Below are 20,954 nucleotides of genomic sequence, written 5' to 3' on the forward strand. Positions count from 1 at the left end.
GACAGGCAGCATCTCTGGAGAGAAGGAATGGCTGACGTTTCAGGTCGAGACCCTACAGGAAGGGTCTTGGCCTGAAACATCAGCCATTCCTTCTCTCCAGAGATGCTGCCTGTCCCACTGAGTTACTTCAGCATTTTGTGTTTATCTTCAGTGTAAACCAGCGCCTACAGCTCTTTCTTACACGTTAAAAAATTCCCACGCTTGATGCTTCATTGCAGGTTACAGAGCTCCCTCCCACCCCAGGCAATGTCATTTGTGCCACCTTCCAGAGCAGATATGGGCGCTGCACAAACGTCAGCCATTCCTTTGCACGAACAGCATGCTTCAAGTTTACAGTAGGAAAATAACTTCAGATGCCTGTATAAATCAAAGGTATCACAAAATGCTGGAGCTCAGCAGTGACGTTTTGGGTCGAGACCCTTCTTCAGACATGATGGGGGCGGGACCGCATAAGTCACGATGCAAAAGAAAATCGTAACGATCTCGCTCACTCACCGAAGCGTAAAGCAATAAAACCTACAAAATCATCGTAGTCTACAAATTAACCATAAATGCACCTAATTAATATCTTTTAACGCAGTATTTTCTACCTCTACGAAGCAAAACTGGAAAATACGGATGAAATGCAGGTCTGTCTACACGCAGCAGATCAGCCGGTGAGAATGGTTAGCTCCTGCGACATATGACCGGCGCATGCTCAGTCGAGATACCGAACTCGCTTATTAGTTGTTAGTGGTGTTCCTCTTAACTTGATCACTTAAGTGCAAGTAGAAATGGGCCATCTGTGTAATAATCTCCCTTTCTCATGATGATGTTTTACCTACTGCAGCTCCTCCCATCCACCCACTTTTTCGTTCTTCACCTCGTAGATTCCACTTTTCGTTCAGCTGAGTACCGGTTACTAACGGTAAAGGACACAAAGTGCTAGAGTAACTCAGCGGATCACGCAGGATCTCTGGAGAACATGGATAGGTGACATTTCAGGTTGAGGCCCTTCAATCTCATGGTATGTTCAATAATATCCTTTGTGGGTGCATACCTCTCACGGCATACCTGTTGTTCAATAGTGTGGATTCCAGACTGGGGGCGCACTGGACTACTACAGAATAAAGGCACTGTGACAGTACGATGATAATGGGCATTCACCTACATGAAAAACTGCCGCTGGTTGCACACTAATTGTGTATTAAAGGATTAAAATACTTTTGGGATTATGATCTCCAGTCAGCTAAGGAGATAAGAAAGGCTGTCGCCATGCAATCAAAAGATTTCTGGATAATTAGAATGGCTTAATTGGTGCAAAACAATTATATCTGTTTTCCGGTTGAGGAATTAAATTAATTGTATTTATGTGTACCGTACAGGGAACCTCAGTGATGTCTCTTATGTTTTATACACGTGGCCACACATGGCCACCCTGATAGCTACAGGCAGTGCTGCTTTTGTCCAATTTTAAGGTTGCAGTTGTGGCTACAATCGACAGATTTTACCCATCACCACTATTGTGACATAGCACCTGCTCTGTTTTTCCCAAAGTTAGGCTAGGGAAATTACTCCTTAAAGTTTATTGGCAATGATAATTTCTTGATGAGAACATTATTCCTGGCTCCTCCTCATTACTACAGCAGCTTGTCTTTTTATGCTTGATCGTTGTTTATTTGCACAGACTACAAGGCTACCCATGCGCAGAAGCCATTATTTCCAAAGCAACTTGCCTCAAAAGAAATTTGTTTTTAATTTTTCAAAAAAAAGTATTTCACTGCCAAGCAGCCACTTCTTGAAGATTATCCGTCCAAGGACCCCGACAGTCTTTTCAGGTGAGGCAGAGATTCACTTGTACCTCCTCCAACCTCATCTACTGTATCCGCTGTTCCAGGTGTGGACTCAGGATCAGTTCCTGTGGATTGGAGGATAGCAAATGTTATCCCACTTTTTAAGAAAGGAGGGAGAGAGAAAACGGGTAATTATAGACCAGTTTGTCTGACATCAGTGGTGGGGAAGATGCTGGAGTCAATTATAAAAGACGAAATTGCTGCGCATTTGGATAGCAGTAACAGGATCATTCCGAGTCAGCATGGATTTACGAAGGGGAAATCATGCTTGCCAAATCTACTGGAATTTTTTGAGGATGTAACTAGGAAAATTGACGGGAGAGTCAGTGGATGTGGTGTACCTCGACTTTCAGAAAGCCTTCGACAAGGTCCCACATAGGAGATTAGTGGGCAAAATTAGAGCACATGGTATTGGGGGTAGGATACTGACATGAATAGAAAATTGGTTGACAGACAGAAAGCAAAGAGGGGATAAATGGGTCCCTTTCGGAATGGAAGGCAGTGACCAGTGGGGTACCGCAAGGTTCGGTGCTGGGACCCCAGCTATTTACGATATACATTAATGACTTAGATGAAGGGATTAATAGTACCATTAGCAAATTTGCAGATGATACTAAGCTGGGGGGTAGTGTGAATTGTGAGGAAGATGCAATAAGGCTGCAGGGTGACTTGGATAGGTTGTGTGAGTGGGCGGATACATGGCAGATGCAGTTTAATGTAGATAAGTGTGAGGTTATTCACTTTGGAAGTAAGAATAGAAAGGCAGATTATTATCTGAATGGTGTCAAGTTGGGAAGAGAGGATGTTCAACGAGATCTGGGTGTCCTAGTGCATCAGTCACTGAAAGGAAGCATGCAGGTACAGCAGGCAGTGAAGAAAGCCAATGGAATGTTGGCCTTCATAACAAGAGGAGTTGAGTATAGGAGCAAAGAGGTCCTACAGTTGTACCGGGCCCTGGTGAGACCGCACCTGGAGTACTGTGTGCAGTTTTGGTCTCCAAATTTGAGGAAGGATATTCTTGCTATTGAGGGCGTGCAGCGTAGGTTCACTAGGTTAATTCCCGGAATGGCGGGACTGTCGTATGTTGAAAGGCTGGAGCAATTAGGCTTGTATACACTGGCATTTAGAAGGATGAGGGGGGATCTTATTGAAACATATAAGATAATTAGGGGATTGGACACATTGGAGGCAGGAAACATGTTCCCAATGTTAGGGGAGTCCAGAACAAGGGGCCACAGTTTAAGAATAAGGGGTAGACCATTTAGAACAGAGATGAGGAAGAACTTTTTCAGTCAGAGAGTGGTGAAGGTGTGGAATTCTCTGCCTCAGAAGGCAGTGGAGGCCAGTTCGTTGGATGCTTTCAAGTGAGAGCTGGATAGAGCTCTTAGGGATAGCGGAGGCGGGGGTATGGGGAGAAGGCAGGAACGGGGTACTGATTGAGAGTGATCAGCCATGATCGTAATGAATGGCGGTGCTGGCTCGAAGGGCTGAATGGCCTACTCCTGCACCTATTGTCTATTGTCTATATATCGGCGAGATCAAGTGCAGGCTCAGCGATCGTTTCGCTGAACACCTCCGCTCAGTCCGCCTAGACCTACCTGATCTCCAGGTTGCTAAACACTTAACCCCCTCCCCCTCCCATTCCCACACGGACCTTTCTGTCCTGGGCCTCCGCCATTGTCAGAGTGAGGCCCAATGCAAATTGGAGGAACAGCACCTCATATTTCGCTTGGGCAGCTTACACCACAGAGGGAAGAACATTGACTTCTCTAACTTCAAGTAATCTTTGCTTTACCTCTCCCTCCATCCCTCCCCTTTCCCAGCACTCCGACTAGTCTTACTCTCCCACTACATTTTATCTCTGTTTACTTTGTTGTTGCCTTCTCCTAGGTAACAATGATCTATTCTACATTTTCCTTGATCACTGTTCCCTTTGTCCTGCTTTCACACCTTCCTCTCCCCTGACATCAGTCTGAAGATGGGTCTTGACCTGAAACGTCACCCATTCCTCCTCTCCAGAGAAGCTGCCTGTCAGCATTGCACATCCATTTATATTATAATTTACTTCCTTTGCATAGTGCAAGAAGTCACCATGAATATAAATCTCTTTTCAAAATTAGTGTTTAGGCAATTACTGTGAATGCGTGCTTGTAAATATTTTGAACAACATTTGTGAGGATTACAAGGCCAGAGCACTAAAAGAACTATAACGGTAGATTCAATCCTGCCTGAGATGTATGTACTTAACCTATTACATTTTTTAATCATTTAAAAAACTATGATTAAATTACCTTTCAGCTTAAGGGAATGCAAACTAAATATTTTCAAACAGCTTACATATTTTAACTCCTCAGCTATTGTATTGTTTACGTAAAATTGTGCTATACTTCTCCATGGCCAATACTTCCTTTCTAAGTTGGAATGTGCAAAATTGTTTTCTTTCGAGAAACAGATCAGATGCAGGGAGATGTGACCTTAAGATGCTGGTTGCTCAAACATCTTAATAGTGAGTGTTGTTTGTGCTGAGTTGGACCACTAGGTAGAGCAGTGCACATAGATTTGCTTCCATCTAAGTTAGTGGAAACAAAAACGTACATCTTGGATTAGTCATACCATTTGTTTCAAGATTCATGGCAATCATAGAAAAGCCTGCAGCTAAGCTACTCAGAGTGGGTCACTTTCAACAGATTTTAAAAGGATAAAAAGAAAAACAAGTTGTTTTATAATTTAATAGAACCATCAAATATTTAGTAAAAGGCTTAGAACAAATTTGGCAATTATCAAGCAAAGAAAATTATTAGTGAGGGGAGCAAAGGGAATTGACTTTCTTCCCAAAAAAATCCAACAAAAACATAGGAAACACTGGAAAAGGGCTATAGAAATAGAAGATACCACAAGTCAGTAAGGATTGGACAACAAATCGGTTAATGTGCAACGTGTTCTTCAACAGAATTTAAAACTAACACAAAGCTAAGAATCTTACCGAGCGGGAAACAACTCAGGAATATTTGGAGACATGGGGAGGGATGGTAACAATAGTCCAACAATTGTAGTTTAGTCAATGGGATGAAGGACCTGCAGTGGCAAACCACTGGAATTGCTGAGAGATGGAGATTCAATAAGATGTTATTTGCGATCAAATCAGAGAGCCCACAGATGAATCGGGGATGTAATGAATGCATAGAGAAACAGGATACTGGATGCCAGTCCGACCCCTGCAACAGCAACCCAGTGCTGCTACCAGGACAACTGGCCTTTATGGCCTTATATTTTGACAGATCAGAAATCACATTTTTATCAAATGTTCCAGCTGTTGGCATCAGTGAACCAGATAAATTTAATACGAAGCTACTGTCCGCAAGGTAAAACCTGTGCTTGAGATTTGGGTGGCAGACAACAGAGACAAAAGAGACTGTTGATGCTGTAATTTGGAACCAAAAGAAAACTGGAAGAACTCTGAGTCAAGCAATATATGTGGAGGCAAAAGGTGTGGGTCGACTTTTCAGGGTTTCAAACTGATTTTGGAGGTACTTTCCTGTTGAACGAGCAGGTGAAAGCAACTGAAACATGGATAAAAAATACAATCATATTACTGTCATTTTAACATTTGCTAAAAATGGGATTTCTTGATGACGTGTCAAAAAGTTCCAAGTTAGCTTTGGGATTACAACACAAAAAATGAAAATTAGTCGATTTAATGTAAATGGACTCAGATGTACATCTTTAATGTATACATATATTAATACAACTAATTTGTTATAAAATAAATTATGTATATGATTAAGAAATGCCAAATATTGGATAAAAACACCTGGTTTTAATTGTTGCTGGAGGCAGCATGCAAAACTTAAATTAGCTAAATAATTGTATAGTACAAATGACATTTATCAACCATCTCATGACTGGTGATTTGTTGAATATAATAAAGTGACTGAAATTTACTTAGCTGAATTTGTCACAACGCTAACTCAATCTTGGGAGTAATATGTAACTTTTTGTACAACAAATATATATTAAAACGGTCATGGTTGGGTGCACAATGTTGTTGCTGTTATGGTGATGTTGCAGATGAGGTTGTGAAATGTTATAATGTACTTATTAGAATTTTAGATTGGTTGCGAACATGAGTTTTTCATCATAAAATGGTGTTTGCAAAGCAAAGAAATAAATTGTTGTGACAGGATATAATGAGATTTCACCTCATTTTAAATAGCAAACTGTCAAAAAACTTATGGGTACATAAAATCATGGGATTCTGGTTATTTTCTATCTGTTGCAAAACATTCCTGAGTTTCATTGAATTGATTTGAATGGGACCTTTGTCATTTTATAAAATGAGGCCAATCTATTGTATTACTTATTGACTGGACAGTGATGATTGACATTACTTCGTTATTGAGTTCTGATTGATTCTTTGAATTATTGATAAATTATTCCAATGGTAATATTGGTCAATCGAGCGCAATCACACAAATGCAATGCATAACATTTGTCCAAACAGATGTTCTACTGGATTCTCTTCCTCATTCCAGATTTAATGATGCATTTAAAAACAAATTAATAGAATGCATAGCTTCAAGATGAAAGAAGCAAAGTTTAAAAGAGATGTATGATGCAGTTTTTTTACGCAGTGTGTGGTGGGTGCCTGGAATGCACTGCCAGGGGTGAAGGCAGATACAATAATGGCATTTAGGAGGCTTTTGGATAGGCACACAGATATTCAGGGAATTGGGCGACATGAATCAAGTGCAAACAGGAAATTAGTTAAATTAGCATCATGTTTGGCACAGACATAGTGGACCGAAGGACCTGTTTCTATTTTCCTTTTGATGGGAGCATTTAAGGGACACACTGATAGTGCTGTGGCACAGCTAGCAGAGCTGCTGTCTCAGAGCCACCCAGGTTCAGTCCTGACCAGTGCTTTCTGCATGTGGAGCTTGCACATTCTGTCATTGGGTAGGTTTCCTTCATATGCTCCCATTTACTTCCTCATTCCAAGGATATGTAGATTTCCAGATTAATTGGTCACTGTAAATTGCCCCTAGTATGTTGGTGAATTCCAATGCATATACTCTCACCATTTTGAATGGCTTCAACTCATTTTGTGCTTTCTCCACTAGTCCCACAATTTGCTGCTGTGGAATTCAATGCTAAAATTCTTTGGCAGCTCTACATTTCATGTCACACGCTTCTTTCAAAACTGTCTTTATAGTGCACCTATTTGGCCAAGTTATTTGTCACATTTAGCTGATGTTTCCTTCTTAAGGTATATGTCCATTTACAAGTATTTTTCGAGCGATTCTTCAATTTTTCTATTGATTTTTGTATTGATTTTGTATTGAACACACTCAGAGGGCATGGTGGCACAGCGGTAGAGCTGCTGCCTAACAGCGACAGAAATCTGGGTTCGATCCTGAATACGGGTGCTGTCTATATGGAGTTTGTACATTCTCCCCGTGACCGCGTGGGTTTTCTCTGGGTGCTCCGGTTTCCTCCCACATCCAAACACATACAGGTTTGGAGGTTAATTGGCTTCGGAAAAATTGGAAATTGTCCCTACTGTGTAGAATAGTGCTAGTGCAAAGGGATCGCTGGTTGGCGTGGACTCGGTGGGCTGAAGGGCTGAAAGGGCCTGTTTCTGCACTGTATCTCTAAGCTAAACTATATTTGGTTGCTTGTATGTATTTTCTGTGCCGTGATTTACTTGTTTGTATCAGAGAACGTATCTGCTCCAAAGGAGAGATAAGGAACTGTAGATGCTGAAATCTTGAGCAAAATACAGTGTTGGAGTAAATCAGCAGAGCAGGCAGCAGCTCTGAAGGGAATGGATAGATGCCTTTTTGGATCGGGACTCTTCTTCAGTCTGACACAGCATGTCTTAAAAGTTTTGTTTGAAGAATAGACGCAATAAGTAAAACCAAAACAGTTTATTGAGAAGCCGGCAGCAGGTATATAAGCAATATGGACAAATTACATGCAGGCCAATCTGAAGCCAATTAACCTGCAAATCTGTATGTGTTTGGATGTAGGAGGAAACTGGAGCATGGGTTATTGATTGTGAACGATCAGCCATGATCACAATGAATGGTGGTGCTGGCTCGAAGGACCGAATGGCCTCCTCCTGCACCTATTTTCTATGTTTCTAGGCTTGTGCTGTGCCTGAGTTGAGGGCTATTAAGATCTAACTGAATTTCTTGACTAAGTCAAAGGTTATTAATTTCCTAATATTCTCCTTCCATCTCATTCCAGTGACAACACCAGCCTCACCCCTCACTCCTGCCATACTGAATCAAAGCAGTCACCTCTGTGGAGCGACAGGAGATCGGCAAGGTCCTAAATTAGTATTTCTGCTCTGTATTTACCGAGGAGAAAGACAGTAGGACAGAGGAAATTGGAGCAGTCACTGGAAGTGTCTTGAGAGCAGTTAGGGTTACTGTCGAAGAAGTACTGAAGGTACTGTCGTGTTTGAAGGTAGACAAATCTCCAGGGCCTGATCTGATATATCTGCGGACATTGTGGGACATTATGAGGACATTGTGGGACATTGTGAGGAAACTGAGAGCCCTGGTTCAAATTTACGAGTCGTTCTTAAATACAGGAGAGACTGGAGGGTGGCAAATGTTGTACCTCTTTTCAAGAAGGGCTGCAGGGAAAATGCTGGGAACAATAGGCCGGTAAGCTTAACATCTGTACTTGGGAAGTTACTGGAGAGTATTCCGAGGGATAGGATATACAGGCAATTGGGTGGGCAAGGGCTGATTAGGGATAATCAAAATGGTTTTGTACGTGGGAGGTCGTGTCTCACAAATCTGATTGATTTTTTTGAAGACGTGACCAAGAAGGTTGATACAGAGCTGTAGATGTTGTGTTCAACAAGGTTCCGCATGGTAGGCTGGTCTGGAAAGTTAAATCATATGGGATCCAAGGAGAGATAGCTGACTGGATAGCAAATTGGCTCCATGGAAGGAAGCAGAGGGTAATGGTGGTAGGTTGCTTCTCAGACTGGATGCCTGTGACCAGTGGTGTGCCTCAGGATTCAGTGCTGGGCCCGTTACTGTTTGCCATCTACATCAATGATTTGGATGAGAACATATAGGGCAAGATTAGCAAGTTTGCTGATGTTTCAAAAGTTAATGGTTTTGCAGATAGTGAAGATGGTTGTGAACGATTGCAACAGGATCTGGATCGATTGGCCAGGTGGGCGGAGGAATGGTTGATTCCTCACACAAAATGTGAGGTGTTGCATTTTGGGACGTTGAACAAGGGTAGTAAATTGTAGGCCTCTGGGTAGTGTTGTAGAGAAGAGGGATCTAGGTGTACAGGTGCATGGTTCCTTGAAGGTCGAGTCGCAGGTAGATAAGGTGGTCAAAAAGGCTTTTGGCACTTTGGCCTTCTTCAGTCAGAGTATTGAGTATAGAAGTTGGGAGGTCATGTTGCAGTTGTATAAGACGTTGGTGAGACCACATTTAGAATATTGTGCTCATGTTCTGGGCACCATGTAAAGGAAAGATTTGTCAAGCTTGAAAGGGTTCAGAAAAGATTTATGAGGATGTTGCCAGGACCAGAGGGTGTGAGCTATAGGGAGAGGTTGAGTAGGCTGGGTCTCTATTCCGTGGAGCGCAGGAGGATGAGGGGAGATCTTATAGAGGTATACAAAATCATGAGAGGAAAAGATCGGGTAGATGCACAGTCTTTTGCCCAGAGTTGGGGAATCGAGGACCAGAGGACATAGGTTCAAGGTGAAGGGTAAAAGATTTAATAGGAATCCAAGGGGTAACTTTTTCACACAAAGGCTGGTGGGTATATGGAACAAGCTGCCAGAGGAGGTAGTTGAGGCTGGGACTATCCCATCATTTAAGAAACAGACAGGTACATGGATAGGACAGATTTGGAGGGATATGGACCAAGCGCAGGCAAGTGGGACTAGTGTAGCTGGGACATTGTTGGCCGATGTGGACGAATTGGGCCGAAGGGCCTGTTTCCACACTGTATCACTCTATGACTCTATGATTCTATGACTCTATGTATCTATACACTGGATGGCTCGATTGTAATCATGTAATCATGTATTGTCTTTCAACTGACTGGTTAGCACGCAACAAAAGTTTTTCACTGTACCTCGGTACACGTGACAATAAACCAATAAACTCAAAGCTTGCAGAGTGGTGGAATGCCTGTTTTTTTTTAGTTTTACTGTTTATTAACCACTTCAGTTCAATTTACATCAGGCCTGTGCTTTGAGGGGCAGGAGAGAGTGTTTTGGGATAAAACACTGATACGTTGGGTTAACCTCTTAAAGGAGCACCTCAATGTTATGGTGTCTTCAATCTCTTTGAGTTGTGATTTGCTCTGTGAAGAACCAACAACCCTTCAACTCACAACTCTTTTTAAAAAATGGTATCTTGTTGAGAGATGTGATGGCTGGGGAAACTTAAGCCATTTTTAAGTTTGAGTGGGATCATATAATAAACTGCAGCACAGTTATGATTTGAATGATTATCAATTTCCTTAATATTTGCAGAAAAATGGGAAATAAATGTATTCCCTTATGTTGGCTTTTCCAAAATGCATAATGTTTAGTTGCTCCTGTAAGAACCCATTGCATGCCTTTGAGTCATGCTGTATTATAGATGAACAGGAAAATATTGTTTTATTCTTTGTCAGGAGAAAAACATTATGAGCACAGCTGTGATTTAATATCCATTTTTAGGTTTCCCTCAGAGGTTAATGTTAGGTAATCTTGAATTATAGCATCCTGTGTAGTGCAAATGTCTTATAGGGCTGGTAGGTAGCATTTCCAGGATCTAACCCGAGATAATGAAGGAATTACAACATATTCAAGAATTACTGGAGGCAATAGTTTTTCCAGGTGCCTTCCTGCTGCCTTTCCATTCCTTCCTGGTGATGAAGGTTGCAGATTTGCGCAGTTGTAATAAATAAGCCATAAATTGTTACTATGCATTCTGTAGTTAGTGCAAACTGAAGCCTTGGAATACTGATGGTGAAAGTGATGGATGCCTAATTTTGTGAATGAGGTCCTGTTCGAGCAGGTTGCTTTGCACTAAATCTTACTAAGCTTATTGTGTATTGTTGCAGCTGCATGCATCAAACAAGTGAAAAGTAGTCTATCACACTAAAAATTGACAAGATCTGACAAGTTGATAAACATTCACTGCCTCTGAAACAACAAGTAACTAACAAGAGACTGCTGTGCATCTATAATCAGGGCTGAACAATGTAGATTTGGTGTAGCAGCTCTACATGATACCTAAATGCGTAAAGATCTTTATGGAAAGAATGATAGAAAGTGTAGAGTAAGGTGCCACACGGGTCAGTGCTGGGCCTATTTTGTTTTATTAATGTTGCAGAATCTGGGCTTCCGTAACTACCCCTTTTGAAGGTGGTGATAACTGAGTGGTTTCCTAGGCCTTATTTTTAAAGAGTCAGGCATATTGTTGAACCTGGTGTCACATAAATAGCAGAGTGGGTAAGGATGTCAGATATTCTCCCCTGAAGAAGATTCATTTTCATGGTCATCTTTATAAAGACAAGTTGTTGTTACAAATTCTAGATTGTTAACTGCATCTAAATTCCACTGCTACCATGATGGGATTTGAGTTTAGATGTCTGGGTTATTGTGTGATTGATAGGGACATTTTTGATGATGCTTTTGCCTGTCATTTTTTGCGATTGCTAAAATATGTCATCAAGATTTTAGGGAGGAAAATTATATTTAAGGAATAAATATAATTCCTTTTGTTGGCTTTTTTTGTTACCCGATTTAAAAAACGCATCAGTAATTCCACCCCCATTTCCAAGATCTCAGTCAGTCAGATGCTTCTTGCTCCAAAATATCACAATACGCCAAATTTTGATGGAATCTGGATTGCTGAAAGGGGATACAGATGTTGATATGCAGGTCGATACACATGTTGAGACATTAACTTCCCAAGATGATCTAGCCCAGTAATGAAATTGCAGAATGGGTATATCATTTCCAATTGAATTTCAATGGAGGTAACTGGAAGATCTTTAATAAGTAGCATTTGGAAGCCAGATATGGAATAATAGAATCTAAATGGAATTAAGGAATAAAGAAATACAAACACAGAAATTAGCGTTGTGAGTTAAAATGCCTATAAAATATAAACCAACTATTTGGATTTATTCTTTGAGGGCTAAAACAGAAAAATACAAGCCTTTTTGCAAAACATTTACTGACAAAAAAGATGCGGCACGGTAGCGCAGCGGTAGAGTTGCTGCTTTACAGCGAATGCAGCGCCGGAGACTCAGGTTCGATCCTGACTACGGGTGCTGCACTGTAAGGAGTTTGTACGTTCTCCCCGTGACCTGCGTGGGTTTTCTCCGAGATCTTCGGTTTCCTCCCACACTCCAAAGACGTACAGGTATGTAGGTTAATTGGCTGGGTAAATGTAAAAATTGTCCCTAGTGGGTGTAGGATAGTGTTAATGTACGGGGATCACTGGGCGGCACGGACTTGGAGGGCCGAAAAGGCCTGTTTCCGGCTGTATATATATGATATGATATGATGCAGGACCATTGGAGAAGCTACAATAAGGATCTGTGTGGTTGGCATCAGGTGTGAGATTATACCCATCAGAAAACATTGATCAGGATAGTGATTTCTCCACAGAAAGGAGAAGGCTGAAGGATGAATTTGATCGATTTATTCAAAATTATGAAAGAACTCATGGAGTGGGCACAGAGAAAATGTTTTGCCTTCCAATAAGCAGAAGCTATCATTATAAGATAATAATAAACAAATCAGATGGGGAATTAAGCAGAATAGTTTATATCAATAAGCGTTAAAACATGTAACCTGCTACAACAAGGAGTCGTTAAGGTGACTAACGTAGATTAATTTAAAGTGACTCTGGATAAGCAGGTGAGGGAGAAGAGTGTTATTTAGATTGAGCTAGATCAGGGATGATCTGAGGAAGGCCATGAACACTGATAGGATCAGCTGAATAGTTGAGCAGAAAGGGCTGTCTCTGTGTAGCACATTGAATGTAAATCAATGATATGTTTCTTCAAAATCTCAAGCCAATTGCTTGATTGTTGACTTACTTCTTATTTCTTAGCAGTTCTTTAAGAGTGAATATGATTTCCGTTCCAATTTTATTGATCCTGGGGTGGTTAATGAAGCTGGTATGAGAACTAGTCTCTTATTCTGATGAAACAGAGAGTGACTGATGGTGGGTTGTTTGTGAGGAAATCCAGTTGTTCCACAGGAGGATGACTTGATGCATGACATTGAGTATTTCTCCACTTTGAGTAGTCATGGGCCAGAGCTTCCCAGGAATCACTAGGGACATTGTATTTCTTCAAGAAAATCTGAGCACATCCTTGAATCGTTTCCCCTGTCCACCTGGTAATCTCTTCCCACGATAAAGCTTGAATAGAGTGTTTTGAGAAGAGTGTCAAACAAGGGAGTGGCATGGTCTGAAGTGTAACTAACTGAATTTAATCAGGGGCTTGGTACAGAGGATGTTGGCCAGGGAGAGGATGCCATTTGGTTTGTATTCATAAAAAATGACACACAAATTACTCAGCAGTGGATTACCTCAGCATATCAAAGGAAAAGGTATATACAAATATCTTTGTTGATACATGCTAATAATCATGTTCATAAGTCATAGGAGCAGAATTAGGCCATGCGGCCCATCGAGTCTACTCCGCTGTTTAATCTTTCTCTCTCAACCCCAATTCTCCTGCCTTCTCCCTATGACCTATGATAACGTTACTAATCAAATGCCTGCAATCTCCACTTTAAAAATACCTAATGACTTGGCCACCACAGCCGTCTATAGCAATGAATTCCACAGATTCATCAACCTCGATATGCTTTTGTATTCTGAGTACAGCTCTGGTCACCCAATTCCAGGAAAGATAGACTGGGTTCAAGGGAAATAAAGAAAGATTATTCCAGACTGGAGGTTTTTAATTTTTAAAGAGAATTTGGATAATCCGTTATTTTCCTGGAAAGAGATTGTGAGTGAACTTGTTGACATTTTCAAGAATGTGAAAGAGATTGTCAAGGCTAAGTGAAGTAAATATTTTATATTGGAAAGGGTTCTGTTTCCTAGTAACACTAATTAGAAAACTAGAAATGAAAAAGAAACTCAGATGGAAACTATTCTGCAGAAACATTAATTGGTTTGTAGAATATGTTACCCAGTCTGGCCAACGAAATGCACATAATAACTGATCAGGCAATTTGAAAAACTGTATAGGTAATGTTTAGATCAATCAAACAGCAACAAAGCATTCAGGTTTTTGAATTTCCTCAATCCAAAAAGTTAAATATCTCAACTGATAGACAGAGGTTAAACATCCACCTTTGTTACTCCTGTGGATCTTCTAAAATGTTACTACTGGAGGCAAAGGATCCCAGATACACGGTTTGCTTGAAATCGACAAAGCCTGAGGTTCTGCCAATCAAAATAAGATCTTAGGTCCTATCAGATACTTGTTTGAGACATATTGACTCCATTGTGATTCTAGCACTAATAACGTGCCTTATAAAATTTATGTTCCAAATCTAGTAGGTTAACTGCCATGAGTAAAGCTACAGAAGAGGAGTAATGAAATATACATTTCCATTATTCTGGGAAAAAGCATGAGGAAATAAATATTCTTGTTTGTCTGTTCCTATTTTATTTATGTTGAACTTTAAATAATCTCATTGCAAGTTACAGTTGTGTGGAAAGATCAACAGAAAGACGGGATAGTGAAAGACAGTTTGGAAACTTTTGCAGATTGGAGTTGCAAGATAGGACATTCCAATGAGGAACAGTAGGGCAAGACTGATGGGATCTATGGTGGTAAAAATGGGGATATTAGTGGAAAGTTGAAGTAATAACTCCAGTGTAACTATTGATAAAGAGTGAAAAGAGATAGCTTAAAACCAGATGGGAAATTGGAAATGGATGTGGAATTCATTACCACAGAAGTCTGTGGAGGCCAAGCCAACGGATATTTTTAAGGTGGAGATTGACAGATTCTTGATTTATAAGGGTGTCAGGGGTTATGGGGAGAAGGCAGGAGAATGGGGTTGGGAGGGAAAGATAGATCAGCCATGATTGAATGGCGGAGTAGACCTGATGGGCCGAATGGCCAAATTCTGCTCCCAGAACTTATGAAAATTATTAAGAGGAAACTGAACAGAGAATATGATGATATTTATTTGTGGATGATTTGTGGAGTTTTAGAAATGTTTCTGTAATATTTATATTTTGAATGTTATAGAAGTATTATGTTGAAATTATAATCTACAAATTAGATAAAATGTTCTCCACCCTCTTTCTGCTTTGCAAATCTACCCCAAACATTTCTTCAAGAAGTATCTTGAGTAACGCGGTGCTTCTGTTCTTTTGATGGCTATTGTAGACTAACGGCCATGTATTATTCTTCTGCCGCAATTTGTGTAATTAATGAATTTTATTCTAGTTATAGATGGGGATATTGATGATTTGTTGCATCATTATACTGTGAAGCAATTTGTGTAAGATAGTATGTGACAACTAAAAAGTGATGGATGAAAAGTGGGTGATATATATATTGTTATCAAACTATCGAGGGAAGCCTAAGAAACAATTATAGAGGCAATTAAATGCATTTAATATTTTATAATCCAGATTCACATGTGCCACCTTCAATATTTTGGCTTTGGATGTCATTTGATTTGATTGCAAGTTTAATACCCACTTCACTGAGAACTGTCTGTTATTCTTTACTCAGTAGAATATTATGAAAAATAGAAATATAAACATTTTAGATTCGAAATCCGTTTGCCTTTTAATTGATGACTTTTGACAGCCGTTATAAGAGAGAAAACAAAAGGCATTTCCTGTTACCAGTAACCCAACCTTTTTGCTATTCATTAGCTATGGAACCTGTCTCTTTTTGGCTCCATTGGACTGGAGTTCTGACAGGTCATTTTCAGCAATGTTTCATATTTTGACAGAGCATTCCATATTTAAAGCCTTGTGTCCCTGCTTCATTGAACAATGACGTGATGATATCTGGTTGAGGATACTCCAAAGTCTCTCAGCGTCTTGTAGCTTATGTCTGGGAGTCACACAACCCATCTGTCAGTGCAATGACAATGTATCTATGTGCAAAAACAGAATGGAAAGATGACTGCCAGACTGTTATTCATTAGCATGTTATAAATAAATTGCTGATCTATGACTGAATTAGAAATGCATCCACATTGTCTATTCCCTTTGATTCGTCCCAATGAAAGGGGAATTGTTGTGAGACATGAAATGCAGTAAACTTATGAAACTGCGCTCATGACAAGGCATCAATATAATATATGAAATTAATTGTCTCTTGTAGACAATAGGTGCAGTAGTAGGCCATTCGGCCCTTCGAGCCAGCACCACCAACTGGTCTTCCAGTCAGGAACAAATTAAGAGTGATGTTTCCCCACTGCAGAAAAGGTAATTCGTTTGGGAGCTGGATCTGAAATGACAATTTAATTTGATATTATATAAAATAAAAGTTTAAACACAATACAACAAACGTTGAAACTCTGAAACAATAATAAAAGGTAATGGAAAGAATCAGGTGAGGCAGTGTATGTGAAGGGAGTAGGAACAGATGGCCGGTAAGCCATTAGTTAGTTCTTTACGAGAGGGTTCACCGACGGCCATCAGCGCCGCGGATGGAGGCAGAGAGAGAGAGAGAGGTGTGCTGCTGTAAAACGGGCCCCTCGCATACTGAGACAAGTATTATTTTGGGCAGCTTGCAGCCCAGCGGTATGAACATTGACTTCTCTAACTTTAGATAGCCCCTCTGTCCCTCTTCCCCTCCCCCTTCCCAGTTCTCCCACTGTCTTCCTGTCTCCACCTATATCCTATCTTTGTCCCGCCCCCCCCGACATCAGTCTGAAGAAGGGTCTTGAACCGAAACGTCACCCATTCCTTCTCTCCAGAGATGCTGCCTGACCCGCTGAGTTACTCCACCATTTTGTGATACCTACCAAGTATTATTTTTGTTCTCTTTCTTGCCAATAAATCTGATTTGTAACTAAACAGACCAGTTAGCATATTTCTGTTCTACTAGTCAGATCCTTGAACCTGTTCCCTTGTAACAATTGGCATAGTTGGCAGGACTATTCATCAGGACCTGATGAATAGAATTGAATGGTGCAGGCCAAGCAACCCCTGCAACAAGCTGCTGCCCTCTGTGTAGGGGAGCCCACAGCAAGCCGTGCTGCAGGCGGGACCAAGAACCTCGAGTCTTCAAGCTCCTATAATGCTTTTAACGGGTCACGAGGGAGAAGTTTATTGTTGTAAATTTCACCCGAATAGATCAACACTGGCATCTGCAGGATTTGATCGGCTCGTATTGTTTTGGAATGTATATGGCAACTGTGATAATTATACTTTATTGAAAGGTCACAGTAGAGCAGTGATGGAATTGCATTATAACACAGATAGCAGCATACTTTTCTCAGCATCAACAGACAACACTGTAGCAGTGTAAGACAGAGAAACAGGTGAAAGAATCAAGAGACTTAAAGGTGACACATCCTTTGTGAATCCATATTATCCAGCCTGATGGGGACCACAGTTGGTCTAGACAGGAAGCGATGGCAAAACAGTGAAGCTATGGGACATTCGGAAGAAGGCTGCAATCAATACATTTCAAAACACGTACCAAATACTGGGAACAACATTTAATGACACAAGTGATCAGATTATCTCTGGTGGTATTGATAATGCCATTAAGATTTCGGACCTCCGACAAAACAAGTTAATTTATACCATGCATGGTCATACAGACTCGGTGACTGGTTTGACCCTGAGTGGGGTAAAAGAGGCCGTCACAGAACTATCAGCGGAAATAGTGGCCATTCGCACCGTAGCCCTACAGAACCGCATGGCCCTGGGTTTCATCCTGGCTGAGAAAGGGGGCAGTTGTGCTTTGATCGGGCAGGAGTGCTGTACTTATATTCCAGGAGATTCAGAGAACATCATCAACCTTGCTGACCACATCCAGGAAGCCGTGGGGAATATTTGAAGGGTCGTAAAACAATACCACGACTTCAATCCCCCGTAGCCCTGTGTGTATTGCTTTATGCGCCGGTAGCGCTTTGTTTCCAAAGGGGTGGGGGCCTCACTCAGATGCAGGCCCCTGCCATTGGTTGTGGTTTGAATTTGGAGGCAGCGCTATTGGCCAGGACTTGACGGTGGTTGTTTTCAACGGCTGATTACTGCCAGTATAAAGGCAGGCGCTGGTAAGCCATTAGTTAGGTGCTCCTTCTGCAGTCGAGAGGGGTGGATGTGAGGGAGGAACTTAGAGAGTTGAAGGGCCGGCAAGCTCGGCTCTTTACCTCTGAATCCTCCAAGATCATCTTCCGGTCTAGGGTCCGCCACGTTGAGCAGGATGAGACGTGCTCACGCTTCTTCTTCCATAAGGTTCACAGGGGGAGCTCTGTGATCAAAAGCCTTAGGGAGGAGGACGGCTCGGTAACATCCTTGCAGACAGACATGCTGAGGATCTGCAGATCCTTTTATAAGACCACAGACAGCGCTGCCTCCCAGAACTTCCTGTCCTCCATCACGGAAGTCTTGGACGACAGTAAGTGGGAGAGTCTGGACCAACCACTGACCCTGGAGGAGCTGACTAGCTCCATCCGTTCCTTTGACTCGAGTAAAACTCCCGGAAGCGACGGCTTACCGGCAGAGTTGTATTGGGCTCTGTGGGACTGGGTGGGCCCGGACCTGCTGGAAGTGTACAACCACATACTTCTAGCCGGCAGCATGTCAGACTCTATGAGGAAGGGCAGCATCACCCTAATCTACAAGCAGAAGGGGGAGATGAATGATATAAGGAATTGGAGACCCATCACATTGTTGAATGTAGATTACAAGATCCTGTCTAAGGCCATCGCCAAACGGGTCAAGTCTGCTCTGGGATAGGTGATCCACGCGGACCAAACCTGTGCTGTACCTGGCAGGAAAATCTCAGACGGCCTGGTGCTGCTGAGAGATACAATTGCCTACATGCAGGACAGACGGGTGGATGCCTGCCTAGTCAGCTTGGACCAGGAGAAGGCCTTCGACAGGATATCGCACACGTACATGAGGGACGTGCTCTCCAAAATGGGCTTTGGGGAGGAAATCAGGAAGTGGATCCAACTGCTCTACACCGATATCTGTAGTGCAGTCCAAATCAATGGGTGGGAATCAGACAGCTTTCCGTCAGGTCTGGAGTCAGGCAGGGTTGCCCACTCTCCCGTCTTGTTCATCTGTTGTATTGAGCCCTTTGCCGAGGCCATCAGGAATGATGCGAGCATAAGAGGAGTGACATTGCCAGGCAGTGGGGGCACTCAGGTCAAAACCTCCCTGTACATGGACGATGTCGCCGTCTTCTGCTCGGATCCAGGGTCAGTCCGCAGGTCAGAAAATTGTTGTTTAGACACCCATAATTTTGTTCACAATTAATAGTTGCTGGAGAACAAGAAAACAAATTGCTGGAGGAACTCAGCCGGTCAAACAATATCGGTGGAAGAACCGGAATGGTCGGCATTTCGGATTGAGACTGAGTCCTTGATGTAGGGCGTCAACCCATAATGTCCACCTACTCTTTGACTCCACGCATGCTGATTTTGTTCAGGAGCTTGTTTCGTGCTCCCGATTCCAGCATCTGCAGTCTATTGGTAGCTGAAGATGATTTGTCCTTCAGTAAAAGCCACTGGAGGGCACACTTAATTTTGAGCAAGCTTACTGTCATTTTGACTGTAGATACATATTAAGACCTTTGGGATTAATTTTAGGTGAAGTCAACTGCAGTTGAAGTGCCTCACTGCATGTTATTTTGCTGCAGTTCATTCAACACTCCCAGTCAGATTCAGTGTTGCAGTGCTAATTTTTTAGGTGCCAGAACTGCCACTGGTGCCAGAGCAACCGCTGTTAAATTCCCCGCTGTTTATTTTGGCTTTTTTTTACAGAGTTGCTGAAGCGGCGCTCCGGTGAGCTCTGGCAGCACTGCACCCCTGGTCAGATTACCAAAGAAGTAAATGTGGCAAGGAAGTCTAAATGCAGAAACATTGGGGATTCTCACCCAACTTAATTGTGGTCAAGAATAATATGCGAGTGGCTGTGCGAGTGTGGGTGGTTGTTTAAATTATGCAGCTGCATAAATGAGTGCTATCGTAAAATATTTTCCCTCCCTAGATATACTGTATAAAGTGTACTAATTTCTTGCACCAACTCTCAAAATGAATATTATACAAGGAAGGACGTTAATTCAATGAGCACACTATGCATCATATATTGGGCATATTGTGGGGGTGCATTGTTATCAAAGATGCATGGCTTAATTTCCTGAACTGCATAATTTTCAGACATTAATTGCAATTTCAATAATACTTCCAAAAAGCAATTTGCAACCATACAGCCTTTAACAAGATATGCTGCAATAGTGCTATGCCAGAATTTCAAAGCATTAATGTATTGTCGCTAAAGTGACTGACATAACAATACCTACATTTTTACTGCACTTTTATCTATTTACTGTCACAGTCAGGGATGGAAAGGTTTTGCTTTATGACTTTATTTATTTATAGGATGTATAATAGCTGGCAAGTGCACTATTTATTTGCTCATCCCTAATTGCCCTTGAGAAGATGGTGAACAGCTTTCTTGAATCACTGCAGTCCTGTTTCCAAAGGTCCTGCCTTAACAGTGTTGGATGGAGAGTTCCATGATTTATATACAATGACGAAGGCTCATTTCATTTCCAGGTTTAAAGTATTTTGATCCACATAAGTAGTAACATTTATAAACACAAAGAATATACTGTACAGTAGGATAATAGAAGGCGGAATGTAATGAAGTACCATAGTGTAGTATCCTGTCTGCACTATTGATCCAGAGACATGATTTCTAATCCTACCATAGCAATTGTGGAATATAAGTTCAGTTAATTAAATGTATCTGAAATGCTGGCTTTGGTGTCAATGAAGTACTGACTTGAGATTTTAAAGCTATAGCATGGAAACAGGCCCTTCAGTCCACTGACTCCATGCCGACCAGCAATCATCCTGTCCTCTAGCACTATCCTAGACACGAAGGACAATTTACA

At 41.6% G+C, this 20,954-nt stretch overlaps 1 long non-coding RNA gene and 1 pseudogene across 1 annotated transcript; both read left to right on the forward strand.

Annotated features, from left to right (window-relative positions):
• The first annotated feature begins 868 nt into the window (after positions 1-868).
• On the forward strand, positions 869-9,985 carry LOC144595553 (uncharacterized). The gene is made up of 2 exons (XR_013547509.1): positions 869-1,006; positions 8,082-9,985. It is a non-coding gene; the product is annotated as an uncharacterized LOC144595553 (long non-coding RNA).
• A 7,006-nt stretch (positions 9,986-16,991) lies between these two features.
• On the forward strand, positions 16,992-17,885 carry LOC144595632 (U5 small nuclear ribonucleoprotein 40 kDa protein pseudogene; annotated as a pseudogene).
• The last annotated feature ends 3,069 nt before the right edge of the window (positions 17,886-20,954 follow it).

Source organism: Rhinoraja longicauda, chromosome 7 (assembly GCF_053455715.1).
Source record: "Rhinoraja longicauda isolate Sanriku21f chromosome 7, sRhiLon1.1, whole genome shotgun sequence".
NCBI classification, from domain to species: Eukaryota; Metazoa; Chordata; class Chondrichthyes; order Rajiformes; family Arhynchobatidae; genus Rhinoraja; species Rhinoraja longicauda.